Source organism: Emydura macquarii, unplaced genomic scaffold, assembly GCF_026122565.2.
Source record: "Emydura macquarii macquarii isolate MOO-44397 ecotype Brisbane River unplaced genomic scaffold, CSIRO-AGI_Emac_v2 contig_2636, whole genome shotgun sequence".
NCBI classification, from domain to species: Eukaryota; Metazoa; Chordata; order Testudines; family Chelidae; genus Emydura; species Emydura macquarii.
Window position 1 is genome coordinate 24,208,072 of NW_027132773.1, and position 22,529 is coordinate 24,230,600.

At 39.6% G+C, this 22,529-nt stretch overlaps 1 protein-coding gene across 3 annotated transcripts in view; it reads left to right on the plus strand.

Moving 5' to 3' along the window:
* The first annotated feature begins 1,010 nt into the window (after positions 1 to 1,010).
* Positions 1,011 to 22,529, plus strand: part of SPAM1 (sperm adhesion molecule 1) — a 37,707-nt gene continuing 16,188 nt past the window's right edge. For all 3 annotated transcript variants that reach the window (XM_067564309.1, XM_067564310.1, XM_067564311.1), the window contains exon 1: positions 1,011 to 1,280. The gene's annotated coding sequence lies outside the window, so the exon portion shown is untranslated. The remainder of the gene's footprint in view (positions 1,281 to 22,529) is intronic.

Consider the following 22,529-nt stretch of genomic DNA (forward strand, 5'->3'; position numbering starts at 1 on the left):
CCTTCTCTCAAGCTGTCCTTTCAGTGGGCAATTTGTTCTTTGCACACACCCACAAAGATTCCTCCATTTCTTCCTGGTCTCCTCCACAGTACATCTTCATCATTGACTCTGGCAGTCCCTAAAGAGAACTGTCTCAGGCTCCAATATTTCCATATGTTTATGTAATATATATGGGCCTGGCTGCACAGCCCTCTTTGCTTGGCTAAAGATATCACTTTTCCCACTCCCATTTACCTGCCTTTCTTCCATGCAGCACCTTCCAGGCTGCTTCTTCAGAGGGCTTTAGAATAAATAAATAATAATAAATAAAGCACTCTGAAGATGAAAATGCTAGAATTGATTCAAACTAGTCTGATCATTTACATGCTAATTTAATGCTCTATATAGTATAGTAAAGTCAAATTGATAAAGTCAACACAACACATTTTGACCTTTACAAAGCAAAATATTTTGAAATTTTCCCATTACATTTTTTTCTGAAATTGACACTTTCCTGTAAAAAAAAATCCCATTTTGTCAAATCTATATTTTCTGATGAAAAAAAATCTGTCTAAAATTTTTGACCAGGTGTGTTACAGATGGTCAGTTAACTTAAAACAATTGATAAAAGGAGATGTTTTTCCCCAGCTCTTGGTCACTAAACATCTAACCCTGTAATTCCCTACAGCTCACATAAAAATTTTAACTGTCAACATCCACCAGAAGATTTATCTGGTGCAATTATCCCTTTGATCCAATTACAAAATTACGATCCATTGGTCCTGTGGCAATTTGAACAGTCGTGCTCCATTAAGTTCCTTACATTTCAGTTAAAATATATAAAATTCCCATTGACTTCAGCAGTGCAGGGTCAAGCCCTAAAAGAACTGCAGGACCCTTTTTAGAATGAAAAATAAATGGCAAACAGCAGCAAAAGTAAATAATTATATTACCTGCAGCACCTGAGTCAATTTAACCAGTTACAGGTGTCTTTTTTTTTCTATTCCTCTTCACCAGCTAGCTGGAATTTTTATGGCTTTACTGTCTTTTGTTTTCCTTTCCTCCTCTCTCTGAATTGCTCCTCCTCTTCTCCCATATAGAACATAATTCTCTCTTTCTCCCCTTTATAAAAACACTTGTAGTACAGTGGTACTCTTACCCACACATCTCTCCTTCTCTGCACAGTCTTCCAGTTTTCCTTGCACAGCTTACCTCAGAGCTGCTCACAGGAAAACAAAACCAAAAACCTGGAAATTCCTTTACATGATTTTCTCCTGGAAACAGCAGGAGACATCCACCAGGTAAGTAAAATCAGTTGCACATCACAGTGGGCTTTCTAGGGTGCTTGTGGGGAATATTGCAGAAACTTCTTAACAAATTTCATAGGCCATTTTGGACACTAGGTAACCTTAGCTATGACCAGTCAAACAAACAAACCTCTGTTCTTCAGGGAAAGAAATAGGGCTGGGAAAAAATAATCGGAAACCTATACTTAGGGGAAGGGAGAAATCTGGGGAAATGTAATGCTGAAAGAGACCAAAGGATGTCAGGGGCCAGCAAATTAGATGCAGGGAGGAACAACTTTGCCTTCCATTCTGAGTATTGCATTACCACAGAAAAATTAGAGGCAGTTCAGATAAGAGCAACAAAAACGACCAGAGCATTAGATGGACTGGTTTGTAAGTAAAGATTAAGATGGTTTGTTCAGCAATGATTAAGGAGACAGGGGAACATAACAGGGTGCAAAGAAATGATGAGTGTAAATGCCAAGAAGGGAGAGGAATTATTTAGTGTGATATAAAGTGAGTATAACTAGCAGTAATGGGATAAACATAGAACAGGGAAAATTGGAGTGAGTATTAGGGAAAACTTCCTGGCATGAGATGTATTATGCTGCGGAATAGAATCATGTGGAAACTGATTAAAAACCAATCTTCTGGGTCTTTCCAAACATCAGTAAATACAATACAGGGAATAATTATCCACAGATGTGGAGATGGCTTGTTAGGTCACTCAGTTTTTTTCCTCATGTAACTTTTATGATGCTGTTGGCCATATTCAGAAGGTGGATTTCCATTAATTACAGTGGGATTGCACCTCTTTATGGCAGAGATGAATTTGGCAGTTTGATGCTATGAAAGGAAAAAAAGAACTCTTTTACTTAAATAAAATTTAAATCTTTGCCCAAATTCCTGGGGCCCTAAATACATTCTGTGGCTTCCTAGACTGTACATGGCCATTGTAGAACACTAGAGTGTTAAATCAAATGCATTCACCAATATCTATAATGTCATACAAACAATTTCAGGTCATTTGAGACAGATTCAGTGGCAATTAGAGTTGTTCTCCCTTCCTCCTTATGCAGAGGTTGAAAGTGAAGTGCATTACCAGTTACATGTGCTGCTAGATTTTCTGGATCATATCCTCAGCCGATATAATTTACACAAGCAGAGTATCTAGCTCTCTCTAATGTTCATTTATAGTGAAGAAGACAGTAACTTATGCTCTTGTACTATAAACAATAGCAGTGATTTATATAACCATTAACTCAAGGGTAGGTTAGTCACAGAGAAGGTTATAAAGGAGAGTAGCACAAGTGAAGCAAGAACCTGTTTGCTAAGTCCATCCAGTTGGTCCAGAGTTCTGAGTTAAATTTTAAACACCAAAGCAATTTTTAAACTTTGTTTCTGTGATTGCTGTCTGTGATCCACAAGGGCTAGTCTGTTTCCAGCATTCCACAGTGTAACTTATTTTCAGAGGAAGGGCTCACGATATAGTTGAATTTTCTTTAGGAGCTTGTCTGGCTTCTATTGCTGCTATGTATTTCATTCAATTTTGAGACTAATGGTTCCAGAAAACAATTAATAATTTAGCCAAATATAACAGGGCAAATTGTATTCCTGTTTTGTGGTTACAGTCATTCATTGTGAGAAAGGCAATACATTTACATTGCATTTCCAGGCATATGTTGCAAGAGGGACATACAGTACACTAGATAGTTTCATCCTACATACCTCAGTACTCTGGATTGCTGTCACACCCAATTCCTTTCTTGAAAGTGAATTAATTTAATGGTGACCAGTCATTGTGGTTATTCTCCTTGAAGGTTTGTAGGGCTTTATTTATGCAATCAGTCTGAATCCAGTTCTGTGATGTCTCCTCCAGCCAGTGCCATGGTGAGTTTTTTTGATGAATGGGGATTGTGAGCATTCCACATCTACCAACACTGCTGAAACTGGATATCTAGGTCTACTACTCTGTCTGGTAAAGTTGAGAGTTTTAAAACTGTAAATTATTTCTGCTATCACTGATCACCAACTTTCATCCTCTACATCATTTATTCTCCAAGAAGTGGCTGCCAGTCGTTGCTGAAGATTGCCAAGCTTGCTATTTAGACCAGTAATGACCATGTTGTTGTCCTGTACTTGTTCTTTACAAATGTAACTTGTATTTTTAATCTCCTGCAGCAATTTTATGCAGCTGGCTCTACTAGAGCCAATTTGGTATAGACCAAATTCCTATAAGTCTGTGCATGTCACTGGTTTTCATTTTGTTGTTCTACTTTTTCAAAGTGCCATTTGAGATTATATATTTTTTTTATTTATCTTGATACAATTTTATTGAATTTTAGGATACGCATTAAGTATTCAACTGCCTAAGGCTTGGGCAAAAATGTATGTGCTCTGCTGGAGCGTCTCTGAGGGCTTGTCTACACTTAAAATGCTGTGCAGGTGTGTCCGCCACCTGACACTCTATTCCTTTGCATTGCTGTCTATCTACTATCTGAAGTAGCAGGGAAGGAAGGAGGGTCATGGAATTCATAGATTCCAAGGCCAGAAGGGACAATTGTGAATATCTAGTCCGACCTCCTACATAATACAGGCCATAGAAGATAGAACTTCTCCAAAATAATTCCTAGAGCATATCTCACAGAACAACAGTTACTGTACAGATAGGTAACTTTTTTCTCCTTTAAGTGATTGTGCTTGATACATGCCACTATAGGTGACTCTTCAGCAGTTTCAGCATGTCTAAAATATGTAATTCTATATATTGTAGTTTACTTCATAATGTAGTTGCATGTTACAAAATATTATCCACCGTCTTATAACAATATTCACCACATTTTCAAACTTGTGTGTTGAAGGTTAGGCACCTAACTCCATATTTAGAAACCTATGTTTGTTAGAATTAGTATTACCCTGGTGCCTACAAGTGGGCTGTTTTTTGGAGATGCTGAGTACCTCCAGCTCTAGTTGACTTCAGTAAAAATCAGGCCATTTTTATATAGGTGCCTACATATAGATTTAGGTGCCTAACTTTAGGCACCCAAGTTTGATCTTTGTATGCCATTAATAACACTTCTCACTTATTTCTAAATAATTAGTAAGATGAATAGCTATTGCCTAGAATATTATTTAAAAATAACACGTTTCAATCTCTTCATAACTTTGTCCAAAATATAAATATAAATAACTCAATGGTTTTAGACTGAATTATCATTATTATTTAGTTTTTGTATAACACCCATAACATCTTTGGCACTTTTTTGACAAATGCTGGATATACATCTCTATATTTAGCATTCTTAATAAATCAATAGTAAATATTTGCAAATACATAACTTTTTAAAAATCCCTCAACAAAAAGCTCGCATGCAAACATATTCATGTATAGAACATGGACAAGATGCAGTCGTCATTGAAGTCAGTAGGAATATCGCTATTGACTTCAAGAGAAGCAGGACTGGGCTCTCTATGTTACAAATTATTATTAATAGTCTGTGCAAAGCTCAGTGGTTCAAATGGATTTGTGCATTAGAACTGGGCAGAGGATGGAAAGTCCATTTTGTGTGGATTTTAAGATTTCAAAATTTGGCTTAGTTTCAAATCAGAACTAAACATAAAGATTTTGAAATTGTCTGTGAAGGAAAATTACAGGGGGAAAAAGGGGTTTTGGGTTGATTGAAATGTTTTGTTTTGACACAGCTAAATGTTTTTGTTTCAATTTTGACTTTTTCAATCTTCTATTATAACATAGAAAAGAATACAAAATAAACATTTCAAAATGAAGTCACTTTAGAATGAAAAATCAAAACATTTCATTCCAAAAATGTGAAAATGGGATTTTTTGACATTGTTGAAATTAAAAAAAAAATCCCCCTAAATAAAATGTTGATTGTCAACACAAGTTTGCAAATGTTTCAGTATTTTCTGATTGTGAAATGGATTCATAAAGTTTTTTTGACCAGCACTACTACAAACATTTTTCTGAGTTTCTCCCCATTGAATTTGCATTCCAAAAGGACCCTGGAATATCATGTAAAACTCAACAAGAACCATCAAGTATTGTGTGTTTTCAGGTGAAAATATAAAACAGCTCAGGTCTGTTGAGAACATGTCCAGGCTGGCCCAATGCTCAATCCAAGTTCACTGAAAGGTTTGCTAAGTATAGCAAACGTGGCTTGATTTTCAGGTATTGTTTGGAAAGTTTCACATAGCTCTGATTTTCAGCCCTCCAAAAATAACTAATGTCAGAAGGATTAGTGTTTATAGTACTACCTTAATAATGTGTTCCAGGTAAATCGTTTATAGGCAACTCTGAAAATAAACTATTATTCACACAGAAGGACATATATGTCCAAAGAGATAAGTCTTCACTGCCGCGTTAGAGACATTTAGAGAAACGTTTACATTATACGTAAGGTTATAACGAATACGTTATACATAATAAGGCAGAAGTCTTCCCTTGTTTGTTACTTGAGATTAAGAGTGAGCTCTCGACTAATTTGAGCCTAAATTTTCAAAAGTGTTCACTAATTTTGGGTGCCTCAGTTTCTGGGTGCTCAGCTTTAGACACCCACAGCTTGACTTTCAGAATGGCTGAACTGTGTTGAGAGCACACAACACCCTGGGAATGTACATGGCCAAAAGTAGAAGATGCTTTTAAAAATGTAGGCTTCAGTAAAAATCCAGTTTTCAATATGGCTGTAAGCAGCCATAAATGTTATTAATGTTCTTACATTTATTAAACCGACAACTGAATGTTGGTGTTTCTTATCTGGTGAATTTTTATATTGATTATTTTGTTTGAAATACCAGCAATCAAGCAGTGTGTCAGTGAGTCAACAAACAGAGAAGAGACCTGGATCATGGGGATATTTAGACAACTAGATCACAATATTATTTCTAAGATGATTCCTCAAAAGTTTGTCCTATGCAAATTACATAATTTCAGAGCAGTATGGGAGTTAAACGTAAGTTTGTAAGGCCAACATGTTTTGAGGCACACAGGAAAAATGTAGATATTTTTACAACCGTTTTCATCTTAAAAACCATTATCAGTTCATACAGTTATAATACAATACATAAATGTTGAATTTTCCTCTCTATATAATGTTATTTCTAATGAAAGTGAGAGACTCTTAGCCAGAGGTATTATCCAGGTACAGGGCCCGTTCCAAAGCTCAATTAAGTCAACGGGCTTTGCATCAGACCCATGATATAATTTGATTCGGTGTAACATTTTCTCCCCACACACTGATCTCTGCCCATTTGTCTTAGCCCTGACCTGCAACATCTCCGCCATTACTGCTTTGGCTTTGCTGTAGACTGTCAATCATATTAAATTATTGGTGGCTTTGTGTTATAAGTGAATGCCCAGGGGCTAAGCTAAGATTGCTGTGATATCACTGGATTTGAACCAAGTAGTACAACTGTGATTAAAAAGAGATTAGTACAGAAATTCAACTAGTGTAAATTGTTGTAGAGCTATTGATTTAAATAGTTATAAATGTTATCAATGACCTGAAAGAAAACATAAAATTGTCACTGATAAAGTTTGCAGATGACACAAAATTGGGGGAGTGGTAAATAATGAAGATACAGATATTGATACAGAGAGCTCTGGATTGCTTGTTAAACTGGGCATAAGCAAAAAATATGTTTTAATATGGCTAAATATAATGTATACATTTAGATACAAAGAATGTAGACCATGCTTACAGGATGGGGGAGTCTATCCTGTGAAGCAAGGACTTTGAAAAATATTTAGGGGTGGAATGGATAATCAGCTGAACGTAAGCCCGCAAGTGTGATGGTGTGGCAAAAGGGCGAATGCAGTCATTGGATGTAGAAACAGGAGAACCTCACATAGGAGTAGAGAGGTTATTTTACCTCTGTATTGGGCACACGTGCAACAGCTACTGGAATGCTGTGTCCAGATCTGGTGTCCACAATGCAAGAAGGATATTGATAAATTGGAGAAGGTTCAGAGAAGAGCCATGAGAATGATGAAAGGATTAGAATTCTTTATAGTGTGAGGCTCAAGGAACTCAATTAATTTAGCTTAACAAAGAGATGGTTAAGAGGTGATGATTACAATCTATAAGTATCTAATTGAAGAACAGATATTTGATAATGGGCTCTTCAGTCTAGCAGCAAAAGGTATAACATAATCCAATGACTTGAAGGTGAAACTAGAAAACTTCAGAGTGAAATGCATTTTTAACAGTCAGGGTAATTAGCCATTGGAACAATTTACCAAAGGCCATGATGGATTTTCCATCACTGGCAATTTTTAAATCAAGATTGGATGTTTGTCTAAAAGATATGCGCTAGAAATTATTTGGGGAAAGTTCTATGATCTGTGCTATACAGGAGGTCAGACCAGATGACCGCAGTGGTTCCTTCTGGCCTTGCAATCTATAAAGCTATCAATCTATGCTGATTTTCACCAGTTAAGGATTTGAACCACTAGCCATTCCTCTACATTGGCAATAAACAAGATGAGAGTAGAGCTGAGAGAAATTTTTCAGATGAATAGTTCAATCACTCAAAAAAAAAAATAGTTCAGTTGACCTGAAACTATTCATAAATTTGACACACATTTGCAAATAACATTGACCGAAGAAAGTTTTCCAGGCTAGATTCAAAAGGGGACTTAGGCACCATTCACAAACTGCAGGAGGAAATGATGGTGCCCACAGTTTATATCCAATAGCTCAGCAGTTAGGGCACTCACCTGTGATGTGGGAGATCCAGGTTTAAATATCCAGTCTGGAAAAGGGACTTGAACTCATGTCTTCTACAGTCCATGTGAGAGCCCTTTCCACCTGGCTATTGGGTTTTCTAAGGCAGGTTTCTAAATCTCTCCTGTTGAAGCTGTTGCACTTTGCATGAAATACTTAAATATTCTTTGGGTCAAAGAGTGAGAATGACTTTAGTTATTCATTCAACCCAAAACAGTGGCATATCGAGGGTCTCTGACACCCATGGGCCAAGCCTACATTTGCGTCCCCCAGGTCTCAGACGCCCCAACCCCCATGCAGGGCAGAAGGGGTCCCGGCACTGCAGCCCAGCTTCCCCTGGGAAGGGGGGTCTGTACTTGCAGGGGGGGCCATGAGGCTTGGGAGGATGCAAATGCAGGCTTGGCTCCACCATCCCTCCTCCCCGCACTTACCCACCACGTGGCACCCATCTCTCCCGCTTCAGCCCTGCAGCCTGGCACCAGCTCGGATGGGGCGGTCACACCCTTGGCTGGGGAGGGGGCTATGCCATCCCTTCACAACGTGTGGGGGAGAGGCGCTGAGGATGCCCCTCAGAGCCTCCTGTGTCCCCCGCCCATTGCAAAGGGCTGGCCTGGTGCTTACCTGCCACTCAAGCCTCACAGCCCAGCAGTGGCTCAGACAGGGTGGCCTCAGCTCCCCAGCCTGGGGGGAGGGTGGGAGAGGGCGGGGTGGCAGGCCAGCCCTTCATGACGCGGGAGGGGGAGACACTGAGGGGTGCACCTCAAAGCCTCCTGTGCACCCCTGCCCATCATGAAAGGCTGGCCCGGTGCGCCCCCCACCCCGCCGCACTTACCCACCGCTCCAGCCCTGCAGCCTGGCGCCGGCTTGGATGCGATGGCCTCCTTACCTTCAGAGCCTGGAGGGGGGGCGCCGGGCTGACCCTTAATGACGTGTGGGGAGGGGAGGCTCAGAGCCCCTGCATTTCCCGCATCCTGCCCCCCCCACCTTCCCCACTTGTTACGCTACTGACCAAAACAAACATTTTACGATTTTTTGTCTTTCTGAAAAAAATGAACAAATCCCTTCTGCCATTGTAACAAATGTCTACACTATAGTGCTTCAGAGACATAGCTGCATTGCCAGAGCATTTGAAGTGTAGACATACCATATATCATTTAAATCTGTCCAGGGCAAGTCTAGAAAAGATGGTGCTAAAAATGACAGTGATTGCTATCACTTTAAGAGTTCCTACTGTTGGTACCACTTGTGGTGCTGCATCAGTATTAGCAGTGATTGGAAATTTTAGGGGGGGGGACCTCTAGTGTAGACAAGATTTCGGCATGGTGATTTGATCTGTAACTATATACTGAAAAGGGAGTGTACTAGGTTGATCTTAAAATTAATAAACTGGTGAAAGAAATGAGAGTTTCTCTAAGACTAAAAAGCAACTAGTTTTTGGAATCAAGACAGGAGAGTGTGGCGGTTTTAAAATAATATTCTTATTCTTTGATGACCTTAATGGAAAATGTGTTTCAGAGTAACCCTGGGGCATTATTCCAAAAGAAGATAATATGAGTTCAGTTTGCAGAATATGCATAGGATAGTATTATGTAGGTAATTAAAAAGGATCATGTTTTGCTAATAATTGCCACTGATATAGTGCTGTATGTCTTCAAAGCACTGTACAAATATTTCCTCCTATGGAAGTTGCAGAAGGTAATTAAGTTTGTGGAGGAGGGAAAAAGCAAAGTGAACATCAACTGATTCCAGTCCGACTCTTGCAAAACCTGAGTTTTTAGATGATTTTGAAGTTGTACAGGCTCTCAGACTGGTAATTTTGAACTGAGTGAAAGGAAGTTATGACTAAAAGGCAGATACAGCAATACTGCTGCTACTACATTGAAATGGATGTGAGTCCCATCAAGTGTTTGAAGGGACCTAGCTTCTGAATGACCCTGTAATGCTGTTGGGAGTAGATGCTTTTTTAATTAAGGGTATAAAGTATTTTCCTTGTGTAAAACGTGTACCTTATTTCGATGATTTTTAAAGTTTTACCAGATTCAAAAGGTCTTAAATGTTTGAAAGCAATCAATTTCACACTCCTTCCGAGTGAAACTAAAATGAGAGAGGAAATCCAGCAGGTAACGATGATTCTTAATCTGCTTCCCTTAAATTCCTCTTTAAACATAACCGGTATAATTTAATTAAATATCATTGTGGCATGAGAGGAACAGATGTCTTCCAACATTGTTAGTGGCATTTCTCTCCTTTTGGAAAGAACAGGTGTAGTATCAGGTAAGCCTCAGATTTATCCTCTCTTATTGGATGTCCTGAATTTGTAAGGGATGAACTAGGGCTGTGTGAATTTTTTTGGCCTAAACCATTTTCCACCAAAAATGCAGATTTGGGGCAACCAAAGAATTTTGCAAATACATGTTGAATTAGATGAATTGTTTTGGTTGGGGGAAAAAAACTAAAAGAAATTCCAAAAGAGTCACAATGTTTTACTTTGACATTTTTAAAACACATTTTGTTTTTTTGATCTGAAATTAATTTTGTTTCAAAATTTACTTCAATTTTATTTTAAAAATTATAAAACATTTTATAAAAAGAAAAACAAAATGTTTATTTTTATTTTGGAGGCCAAACAAAGTGTTTCATTCAATCCAAAATTTTTTTCCAAGTTTTTGGTTTGTTGAAAATTTCAAATGGAATGACCGTGAACTGAAAAATCAGTTATTCACACAGCTCTCTGATTTACACAGTTTGGTAGGTCTTTCCCCTCTAACTACATTGATCTTGTCCATTGTTACCTTTTTATATAGAAACGTCTCAGACATTGCCCCTTACTGCCCCAATAAAAAAACCCAACACAATATCAAAGAAATATGGTGTATTATACCCCCAAATAGTGTTTTTGTGTTTTATCCCTATGCCTTACCATTATGTCCTCCACATCACACTTTTGTTAGTTTTATACTGAGACACTGTGATCAAATTACAAGTTATTATGCTAGCAAATTCAGATCCATATTGTAGGTCTCTCATTACAAAAGAGGAAGTATCTAAGTGGATCAGTGTTTCTCTATTTTACTCAACCATTTCAGAAATTCATATGTTGTCTTCATATGGAGAAATTCACAGTGGAACCAACCATAGTTCTCAAATGAGTGTATTACAGTTTCCTTTATCAAAAATCCCCTCCAGAAATTCTATTCATATGTTGCAAAGAATTAAGCTACCAGAAATCAAATGTAGTCTGGATATAGTCTGAATACATTGAAATTGACATTTCCCAAAGCTATTCTTCCAGGGCCTAAAAAAAATTGGGCAGAGCTGTGTTGAAATGCAGTGTTATTTTTATAATGCATATTAATATTTTAGGAATATGCACAAAAATAACCCATGTCATCTGACACAGCAGGCCCAGATCAGCATCCCATTCTCTATTGACCCTTTGAGTTTGTTTTGGAACTAGTATTTTAAGCTCTGTGAGGTTTTTTTCTCTTTTAGCACATAGGTGAGTAGCCTGGGAAGATTCTTACTGTATCTCTGCTGCTCTGCAATCTAAATGGCCTGCCACCTCCGCTACTGTCAGAATCCTTTTCGCATGGACCCTGTTTCACTAACTGCTGAAACAATTCTGGGTGTAATTTATAAAGCAGATTTTCTACAAGCCACTATTCTAACTGCATAAGCAAAGCAGTGGTGGATTAGTATTAGAGCAGGCTGGGAAACTGTCTTTCCATCCCACAAAAAATTCTGAAGTTTTCAAAAAAAATGTTCATCTTCAGTTATGCAGTCCGGGGATCCAGTTGCCTAGGGAATCAGGGAGCTGACTCAAATTTCCAGTCACCTCTAATTAGTATGTTTCTCCAGTAAGCTGTTCATAAAGGAAATGCCAACTTTACTTTGTAAGGAAAACAACGAATTCTGTCTCTTCAGGCATTCAAATATGCCACAGATTAACAATCCTTCCTTGTTTACTTAAAGAATGTCTCCTTTTCTAAATTATTCTGCATGTGATATTTTTTCAGTGCATTGAACAAAGCTTTTGTGATGCATCTGATGTACACATTTGCATCATTAAATTTAAATCAGAAATCCAACAAAAATCTAATCAGCCTGGTGTTCCTCTCACGTTCGTAAAAGTAAATCAGGAAAAACTCAATTGATGACAATAGTGTACAACAAATGTGAAAAGAGAATCAGACCCTAACATATTTTTCTTTAAAGAATACTTACATATCTGTCATTCACACTAAGGCCCCTTGTGTCAGTCTGCCACTGCAAAGGGGCCTTAATGTGGACATAAATGCAATTTACAGCCACTCTAAGGCTCCTTTAAACTGCCAGATCAGTGAAAAGAGTCTTAGTGTAACTGAGAATCAGGCCATTGTAACAGCTGAGAACAGCATTTGCCTGCCTGGTATTTGAAAACAATAAAATCATACCCCACAAAAAATGCTTGGTATCCCAACCACAGACAGATACAATAAAATAAATTAAAAGTTAACTAAGCCTCTGGAACTTTATTGAACCTCTTGTAGAGCACATGGAAGATTTTCCTTTTTGTGACCTTTGTGGTCTCAAGCCTTCTTCCTAATCCAGTAGTCCTGGAGATGCTAGGGCTAATGAGGATATGCTCTCCTTAACTTCATAGCCTCTGGGTAAAAGAAAGAAACCTAAGTAGGGAAGATCTGAATATCCAGGAAATGTACTTGATGCAATCACCAGAGGATCTCAGAGGAAAGTTTTAAATTGGACCTCAAAGTTAAGCCCAAACATGAAGGAAACAAAACAAATTGATCAAACAGACTGTTAATTACATGATCAAAAGATAGATGTGGGATCATGCCAATCTGTGGTCAGTCAGTATTTCATACATTCATGTTCCCACCCACTGCATTAGTCAAAAACCCTTTTTTTGTTTCTTTAAATGTTAATGTAGAAAACTATTTTTAAAAAGATAGTATTTTAATATAAATTGTATTCCTAGGATGATGATAGAAAATCTGCTTCTAAGGCTTTATCTACGCTAGCACTTTTGTTGGTAAAACTTTTGTCGGTTGGGGGTGGGGTGTGTGTGTGTGTGTGTGTGTGTGTGTGTGTGTGTGTGTGTGTGTGTGTGTGTGTGTGTGTGTGTGTGTGTGTGTGTGTGTGAAAAAAACACCCCCGACCAACAAAAGTTTCACTGACAAAAGCGCTGTGTAGACAGCGCTATGTCAGCGGGAGACGGTCTCCTGCTGACATAGCTATGGCCACTTGTTGGGGTGGTTTAATCAAGTCAGTGGGAGAGCTCTCCTCCGTCGGCATAGAGCAGCTACACAGGAGACCTTACAGTGGTGCAGCTCCAGTGAGTGGTACAGTGGTAAGGTCTGTGGTACAGACATAGCCTAAATAACAACATTATTTTAAAAGAACTGTGAACAAGCGATGTTACATAAATGTATAGGGCCTAATTCTGCACTCGGTTCCACTCCTGCTACGCTAGTGAGTCAGTGCAATTCCATGGGTGTAACTGGTAGAAGAATCTGGCCAATAAGAAACATATTTCAAAATAACGTTTTGACACCAAGGAGCAAATCCTGCTCCTATCTCTTGCAGGCTGAGAGAGACCCCATGGTAACAGAACTGGTGAGAAGCAGGATTTGGTGGGGGGGGGGAAACCCAAATGGTCCAGACCTCCTGAATAGCAGGGAGCCCAGCTTTTGTGGTGCGGCTCCCTAAGTAGTAGTGCGTGGGGGTTGCTTGAGAAGGCCAGAAAATCTATTGCTACTTGTATTCTCTGGCATCTCCTGTGGAAAGATATGCAAGGGCCTTTAAGCTGGAGGAATTTCCACAGAGCAGTTCCACTCCTAATCTGCAACCAAGGAGTTCTCTTTTACTCTCCCTGTAGAGCCCCAGAGACCAGCCAATATAATTGCACACAAAAATAGACGAGTGGCTTCTGCTTTTTAAAGATGTCCAGTATATTAATGAATATGGGCCAGCTGGTAAAGGTTGGCCTAAATCCACTGAAGTTAATTAAGCTAGGCTGATTTACATTAGCTAAGGAGCTGGTACTACATCTACTTCACTAGGGTGACTTTCATCATGTGCATGGGGTGAACAGAAATTTATTTTACCTGACATAAAACCAATTTTCACTCAACCTGCCTGTAACTTCCAGGATGGAAAAAGATGGTTGGGGAATTGACCCTAATGATAGTCCTGTTTCAATGTAAAGAATACATTTTTCCTGTAAGACTTTGCACAACACTATCCTTTCTAATGCCAAAATAAAGGAATGTTCCCATGTCAATAGTTGAAAAGACTCAGTCCACAAAGAAGCAGTTGAATATGGATTATGTGCACCAGGCTAGCTACACAGAAGATCAGCAGGGGAGATGATTTATTTTGGATGGTTTTTTGCACTCTAGCAAAGATTGATATAATAGTAAAAAAGCTATGAAAGTCTATCAGGTAAATAAGACATTTTTATTTACTAATTTTGATAGTGTCTATTGCTTTGGCAGCCTGGCAATGAATTACAAAGATTCAAACACAAATAAGATGTGCCATTCGCAAAAATAGAAATAGTAAGTTGTTCAAATCTAAATAAAATAAATGCACCTTGTGTGGTGCCCTATAGATGACTACATTCATATTCCGTAAGGCTGCGGTGAGCAGCAGGCTTCGCTGTAGGAGCCTTCAACTGAGAAAGCTCTGCTGCCTGCCGTGGAGTGAGCAGACATAACAACTGACAACAGTCTTCTAGCCAGCTTTAACTGCTGTGATGAGTAGAGAGCAGTGGTGCTTAGATAGTTTACCTAGAAGGACTGTGGACACATCTACAGTTAGAAAGATTAGATAGACATCGAAGGGGAAGTGTTCTCTCAGATAACTAGGTCCCAGATCATCTGGGGCTTTGAAGATCTTCACCAGCACCTTAAATTGCCCAGGAAGCAAAGAGAAAAGCCAGTGCACCTGAGCATGTGTGTTATGTGCTTGTGACGGCCCAGACCAAACAGGCAGTGGGTAGCTGCATTCTGCACCAGCTGGAGATTCTGAATGCAATTCACTGGTAATTCTAAGTTCACCACGTTCACTAGTCTTGCCTGGGGATGAGAAAGGTGTGGAAAACCTTTGCAAAATCTGTAATAGAGAGACATCAACAAAGTCCCTTTGTCCACTGCTGATCATGAAGTATGCTCCTGGGCATTACTGTTATCTGAAAGTCCAAGAGAAGTGAGATTCAGTGGAACCTGGAGGTGGTGAACAAGTTTGGTAAGACACATGGTGTAAAAAGCACTCTAGTGGATTGTACAGGTTGTTCAGCGCTTCCTAAAGGAGGTCCCTCAGCACTGTTGTACTGTATCTCATGGGCATCCATAGGAGGCACCCACACTGAACCAGACAGCAGTATAGGTACTTTGGGTTAAGTCCAGCCTCCAAGCTAGGAATGTATTAGCATAGATACACACAAACCCTAAAAAGAAGGGCTGAACCACTGTCATTAGAGGGTGAGACAGAAGAGCTGCCCTATTTATATTGGTCTCACATTGTTCTGAGTTTACAGCCTGTTAAGATGCATGGAGGGGATGTGGCCCAAGACTTAGCTGGTTTTTGGCCAAATCAGAAACCCCAGAGAAGATTTTGTTTTTCTTAAATTGGGCCTCTTTCTCATCAACTGCTCAGACTCTGGCTGTGCCACACAATTGGAAATTGTCTGAGCAAACACCTATATTATTCAATGGAGTGATTTATCTCAACTTGTTACATTACACACATTTCAGAAAATCCCTATGCAGAGATTTACGTGATAGATCGTGACAAAGTAACACATAAAATACTGTAGGGGAAGGTAAATGCAGGTACACAGACGTAGGGGTTTAGCCAGGGCCCAAGCATAATTTTTTCAGGCCCAGTACAAACTTGTAACCCGGGCCCTCTCCCACACACACATCACAATCCCTCATCCCATACATACAATCTCATGAGCCATGAAAATTTTTTTCCTCATGGTAATGGGGATTGCAGCCTAGGCTGGGCCCCCCCAGGGCCTCTGGGCCCTGGTAAAGTGTACCCTCCCCCCATGTGGGGGCCCCAGGGCTTAACACTATTTTATTAGCAGGGGTCCATCAACCTGTTGCAGATTACATTAAATTAAACCACTAGCAAGGCTGGATTTCTTGGGTAACAACAGCATGATGGCTGTCCCAATGGCTGGTAGGAACACCTTTCAATTTACAGTTTATGAAAATAAATTAATCAGGAACTGCTTAACAGCAGTTCTGGATGGTTCAGGGGAGTATAGGAACTCTCAGCACCAGGTTATTGGTTTGAATCCAGCTCATTGTGATAGTAGCAAAAAACAGTTGGTATCTGATGGCTGACTGGCAGCCGTGGGCAATGAGCGAGGTGGCCTCAGTCCAGTTCCTAATATACAGATGTCCGCATCACAAAACGCATAGCTATTGCTGACACCCTTGTTGGAAGTCTCAGCCGACGGACCCTGGATTCAATTGGCCATCCAGGGTGTTCTTAATCCTAGGTGGTCCCTGCAGAAGAAGGGATGAAGTACAGAACAGCAGGGTGATATGCAGGGCCCTTGCTGTGCCTGTTTTGGGAAAGCCTTCAGTCTCCAAAGCTGTCAGTCAGGCACCTTTCCAAAGCACTTATTTTCTTTTTGTTTTTGAAAGGAGCAATTTGATAACCGTGAACAAAGGTTAAAAGCCTGTCAGCCACCAGAGATGGCTATTTAAAACCACAGACAGACCAATAGTTTAATGACTTCTAAAAAGGGGTTTTTACTGTTGGCCCAGATATACCTTTCTACAGTATTTCACTTACAGCAGGGTGGCTACTGACTCCTTTTTAACATTTTTCCCCATATAATTCAGGAAGTATCTCCATATCTCATCAGAGTCATGTCTCACTTCTATTTCACAGATCACCACCACTTCCACCAGGTCTATTAACTCTTATGTCCTATTAAAATAATTATATGGAGAGCATTACATGACTCCCAATTAGTTTTTTTTAATTAAAAACCCCATCCAGTAAAAAGCCTCAAGCTGTAAGTAAACTCCTGTTGACAGTAATGAGGAAGCTAATGTCAGAAGAGAAGTGGAAGGCTCCTGTGATCTAGAGAGAGGTTGGGGGAGGAGTGATGGAGACAGTGCTGCCTTTGTTAACTATCATTGGCCCTTCTGTCCTTAACGATAAAGTAACGTACATGTGCTCTTGATTGTACATCTAAGTTTTGTTGTTCATCTGAGCTCTGATTCAGTGCACACTGAAATCCAAGAAAAGATTCCCATTGACTCCAGTGGGTACTGATGTTTCAAAAAACTGAAACTCATTTGAAACAAAATAGTTAGAGACCTGTACTTTACTTTATACAATCTGATTTAACTCTATATACCAAGATATAGTATGTAATATGTAACCTATAGCAGAAGAGTAGGGCAGAGTTTTGTTGCATAATTTAAGCACAGTCAGGTATGACAAAATAGGGTTTTGATGAACCACCATATAATTGGGATTAGGGTCATAGTCTAAATGTTAAATTATGATTGGCTGTGCCATAGCCCAGCCCTTCTTAAAAGAGCAGATTACATTGTCCAGCAATACATCCATTCATTGCAGCAATTCCTGCCCTTCAGTGTCATACAGGTGAGCACTTGCAATTGATTTTCCATCACTTTACATTTTTTAAAAAGTTTCAGTGATCAGAGGTGAAATTGTAAATCAGCTGTCCCAAATACACTGAAGATTAGTTATCACTAACTAAACAGTGTAATAGCTCATGTAAATGCCTTCTTCTGTGAATAATACCAACTTTCATCTGTTTGCCATTTAGAATGTATTTTGATTTTCTTTAATCCCAAATGACCTAACAGGCATCCTGACAAATACACATAGGACAACTTATATTTGGTATGTTTTCTGTAAGAGTTATTGAGTAAATTGCATATATCCAGATCTACAAAATGTGCTAAAACAAACTTATTTTAAGTAACTTACTTAAATTATGTTAGCTTGACCTAAAACTTACTCTAAACATTTTTTTTTTGGATGGAGGACAGCTTTCACTTATAAGTAAGGGAAGTTATTAAGGACTTTTCCTGTTTTAGGAGGCTACAGGGAGGAGCTATGTTTGGGGGAAAGAGTTGGTGAGAAATTATTTTGTCCCTATTAAACAGTGATGTTACTGGGATATTTCTAGGAAAGGGCGGAAAGAAAGACACATCAATGTCTCTAACCTGCTGACTCAGGTAAATGATGCGTTGTAATGAATTAATTATTATTTATGGAGCACCATTGATGGTATGACACACTACAAGCAAATAAAAAACTAAGGGGTTAGCCTCAGAATTGCTTATAAATTAAGGGTTAGATTCTAGCCAGCACCTGTGTGGGTGCTAAAAGGGTGGTGAGGGGAGTACAATTGCTGCTACTTCCTAGTGCCCCATGTGGGTGTTGCTGTCTGAAAGAGGCTGGGGAGAAGGTGGGCCATAACTCGGAACCGCATGCACCATCTGGTAGAGCTGCCTGGACTGCACATTGTCCAAGGTTACAGGGGCTCCAGATGGAAAGTGGTCCCTCCAGTGCACAAAGAGGTGATGTGTGAGGGGCGGGGCATGCAGGGTCATGTGCCCCCCTGATTTCTGCCTTTTATTTGGCTCTGCTCCCTGAAGTGCTGATGTAGCAGGGCAGAGCCCAACCAGTCCCCTGCCACCTCTAGTTGCAGTGGGCTGGTAGGCTCAGCCTCACTTGACTCCTGACATCTCTGCCCCTCTGCATTCTCCACTGAGATGAAGCAGCCAGTCTAATGGGACCGCAATCCACACTGAATTCTCCTCTTCCTCTCCTTCGGTGCTCTTCCACCGCTGTTCCCAGGCTCACACCCACAGACAAAACAGCTCTCGACTGCAGTTTCGCCTGCCTCCCACAGCTAGCTCATGGGTCTGGCACCCCACGGGAGAGACTTCTCACCTGTGAATGGCTCTGCTCCGACTGCCAGCCAAAGTCCAACCAAAGTCAGCAGGCAAGTTTCAACTTTCCCAATGTCTGCCCTCTTCCCAGAGGCAAAGCACAGGGTGGTCATGTGTCCCTTCAGCCTTTAAATTGTGACACCCCCTGGCCATCAAGAGGTACGTGTCATCTCCGGCAAGAGTAGAATCTTGCCCCAAAAGACAGATGAATATATAAGAATAACGAAAGACCCTCAGGATTATGGATAGAGAGATAGGAGAGGGCCTGACAGAAAATAAAGGGAAAGGGAAACTACTTTTGGGAGAGATGAGTTTCAGTATTGCAATTCCATGTTCTCCTTGGCTTTGTTTATTCTAATGATCAGGGTTAAGAGAGGACATAGTTAATGCCTGACTGAATGGGAGTCACAGGAAGGCAAGCTTTAAAAAAAAAAAAAAGTGAGTTCTGAGTTGTAACAAATAAGAAACCACATACCACGGAACAGAAGACAAATATGTAAACTGGCTTTGAAATCATGAATTTCCAAGGATCACTCAGATTTGAGACATTTCCCTGGTTTACCCTCCCATAGCACTACAGATAGATCACTGCTACTAAAGATCCTGCGACAATTTCAGCCCTGGTGTAACTATTGCACATTGGATTTCCTCCAGGGATTAATTTGGCCCATTGCTTTCAAAATTGACCACCACTAGAAAAGCTGTGTCTTTTAATGAAAGGTACCCCCTTGTCAAAATTGATAACATAATTCTGTAACTGAAATCAGTTCACAGTACAGTGACCTTTTTGATGTTGAAATGGCTGCTATATTTTGATATGGCATTTCTTTAAAAGACCAGGGTTCTGCAAAGCGCATTTTGGCTACTTCATTGACATTTTCTAGAAAATTACTATCCTATCTAATGAACAGCAATTTTCTTAGATTCTGGATCATTTCCCATTTTATCATTAAAGTTGGCAATACTCCACTTCTTAGGAGAAAAAAAATAGTTGTGGAAATACCCTTGACTTTAACCCAAATTGTACTTTAGATAGGTTCTGTGCTGGCATGACATTTGAGAAAGAATGCTGTATCTTTTATGATCAGATATTAGGAGTCAAGTTTTCACAATCAAGTTCCTGGTGGGGGAAAGCATTTGTGTATGAATACAGTATTTGTGCCATATGGAACAAATTACTTATAGTGGTTTATTTGCACTCTGATTGTTCTAGTGCCTTCCTGTTAGGAACAACTCTTTCAAAATAACTATTTTTCAGCTTGGGAAGTCTGTCTTTGTACAGCAACACAAAGTAAAACAGTTTGTACACTGCAGTACAGCCATCTTTTTAAAATTGCTACCCGGAAAATTTTACTGTGACATGAGAATGCAGAATGCAAACAGAGAGGAAAAACACACTGAGAACCTCAGATGTGAGTTTTTATGGAAATACAAAGTTTTATTACAATGCAGTAAACATATTCATATATTAATATATTTAACTTCACAGCATCCCGTAGAAATAGGGAGGTGGATAAGCATTGTTTCTACCCATTTGACAGACAAGGAAACTAAGACAGAAATTAAGGCCATTTTTCCAAATGGCCACGGATTTGCTGTGTTCCAGGCTTTGGGGGCCTAATCTGAGACACTGTAAAGTGCTTCACCAAAAGTGAGGCAATGAAAATCTGTGCTCATTTTTCTGGTATGCCTAAAGCTACATATGGAGCCTGTTGCAGAAATGTGAACAGAACAGACCCCCAGTCTGATATGTGCCTCAATCAAAGCCATTTTTTACACTATAGTGTAGGAGGGAAGATTTAAGTGAGCGTATGGTTGTATTTCTTTCATATAAAGTTGACTTTTAATGCATTTTTTGGATATGGACACTTCCCAAGAGGGAATGGACTTACAAAGCACCAGAGACCCAGTAAACATTTTATAATGCAACTTCAGCGAGCTTGAATTCTCTGCAGAGTGAGTAACAATAGATGGACTCTTATCTTGTCCTCATTCTTCTTAGAAAACTGCCATGGAAACTGTCATTGCAGCATCTGAGTTCTGCCAAGCTTAATTATATACAGCAAGCCAAAGGGATTTCCCCAAATACTTCGGGAAATGTGTTCAGACAGTTTATTTGGCTAACATGCGGAAAAACAAATTGAAACATCAGAAAATGGGCTCCTAGGAAATGATGCTGTCAGAAGAATCTTTGCAGATTTGAGAGTTCAAACTTCTAAAGGGAAAATCAGAGAGCAGGAAAGGGGAAAGAATTCCTAACACTCCAAGTTGGTCATGGGAAACTGGAGTAGTCATAGTAAAAATGTCAAAAAAAAACCCAACAACCTGGAAATATTAGGAAGTCATTCAGAAAATGTCCTGTTTAATGTAAGCAGATGGTAGTTTAATTAGGCCTTTCACATTTTTATTTAATATGTAAATTTTTGAGGGAAACTCATGCCACCTGTAAGCTCAAGTATTGACCATTTGACCCACGGAAGAATGGACAAATGCTGTGTTCTGTTATATTTAAAAAAACCCAACAACTCTCTTTACAATTTCCTGATTGATTTCATTACACAGAAATCTGAGAGCAGAGTTTGTCCTCTAGTTTCCATTAGGCTTCTTTGAGTTCTGCTCCTTCTCATACAACTGTCCTATTTTTAAATATGAGACTAACAAGTGTGAATTCTATTCTCTCATAATAGAGAACTGGTCAACAGCTCATGGTGACTGAAGCAGCTCAGCATGTGCAGGTTGCTGTGCAATCTATTTAACTCCGTCCCATCAATGTGCTAAATCATGATATGGAAGGAGCCACCTCTAAGGATGCACATTCAACCTCACTGCTCTTTCAGTCTGTGGCATGTCAGCTCAGCCTGTCAACAACTGTGCTACTTAGATCCACTTGATGGTGTGCACTCATATGTAGCACCTTCAGTCTAAAGAACTCAATGTACTTCACCAACATTAATTTGTTACCCTTGTATCACCTGTGTGTGTTAGGTCTGTACCATTACCCCCTGTTTTATAGGCAATGAAACTGAGACAGAGCTGGAAAGAGAACCCACATCTCGACTCCTAGGCCTTAACCACAAGTCTGTCTTTCCCTCCCTTTTGAGGTGATTTTATGACATTGATAACTATTCACTAGGAACAGAATTAAGACATGGGTCAAATCACATAGGACACTGAACAGTCATGATTCCAACCTGAGCTGGAAATGGAAGTAAAAGGCTCTGTATTCTTTTAACAATCTCTGGGCCATCTGATCTGTCCCAGTTCAGGTGGTATCATTTCATAGACCACAATGCTTAGCAACAAGATGCAAAATAGTCTGTCTCTTTGTTCTCTTTTCATATATCATGACACATCTAAACTTTCAGCATGATTATTTGCACCAGCTACTGGCCAACAGCTATACAAAACAGAAGTTAATACGAGGATTCTCAAAGAAAGTGGGACATTTGTTGTACTTAATGGCCCACTAATGCCTTGAATGCTCTTTCAAGTTATGAAAATGGGCAATAAAATTCAAATGAACAGATTATTTTCCCCAGCTCGAGGCCATCTAATGCTTA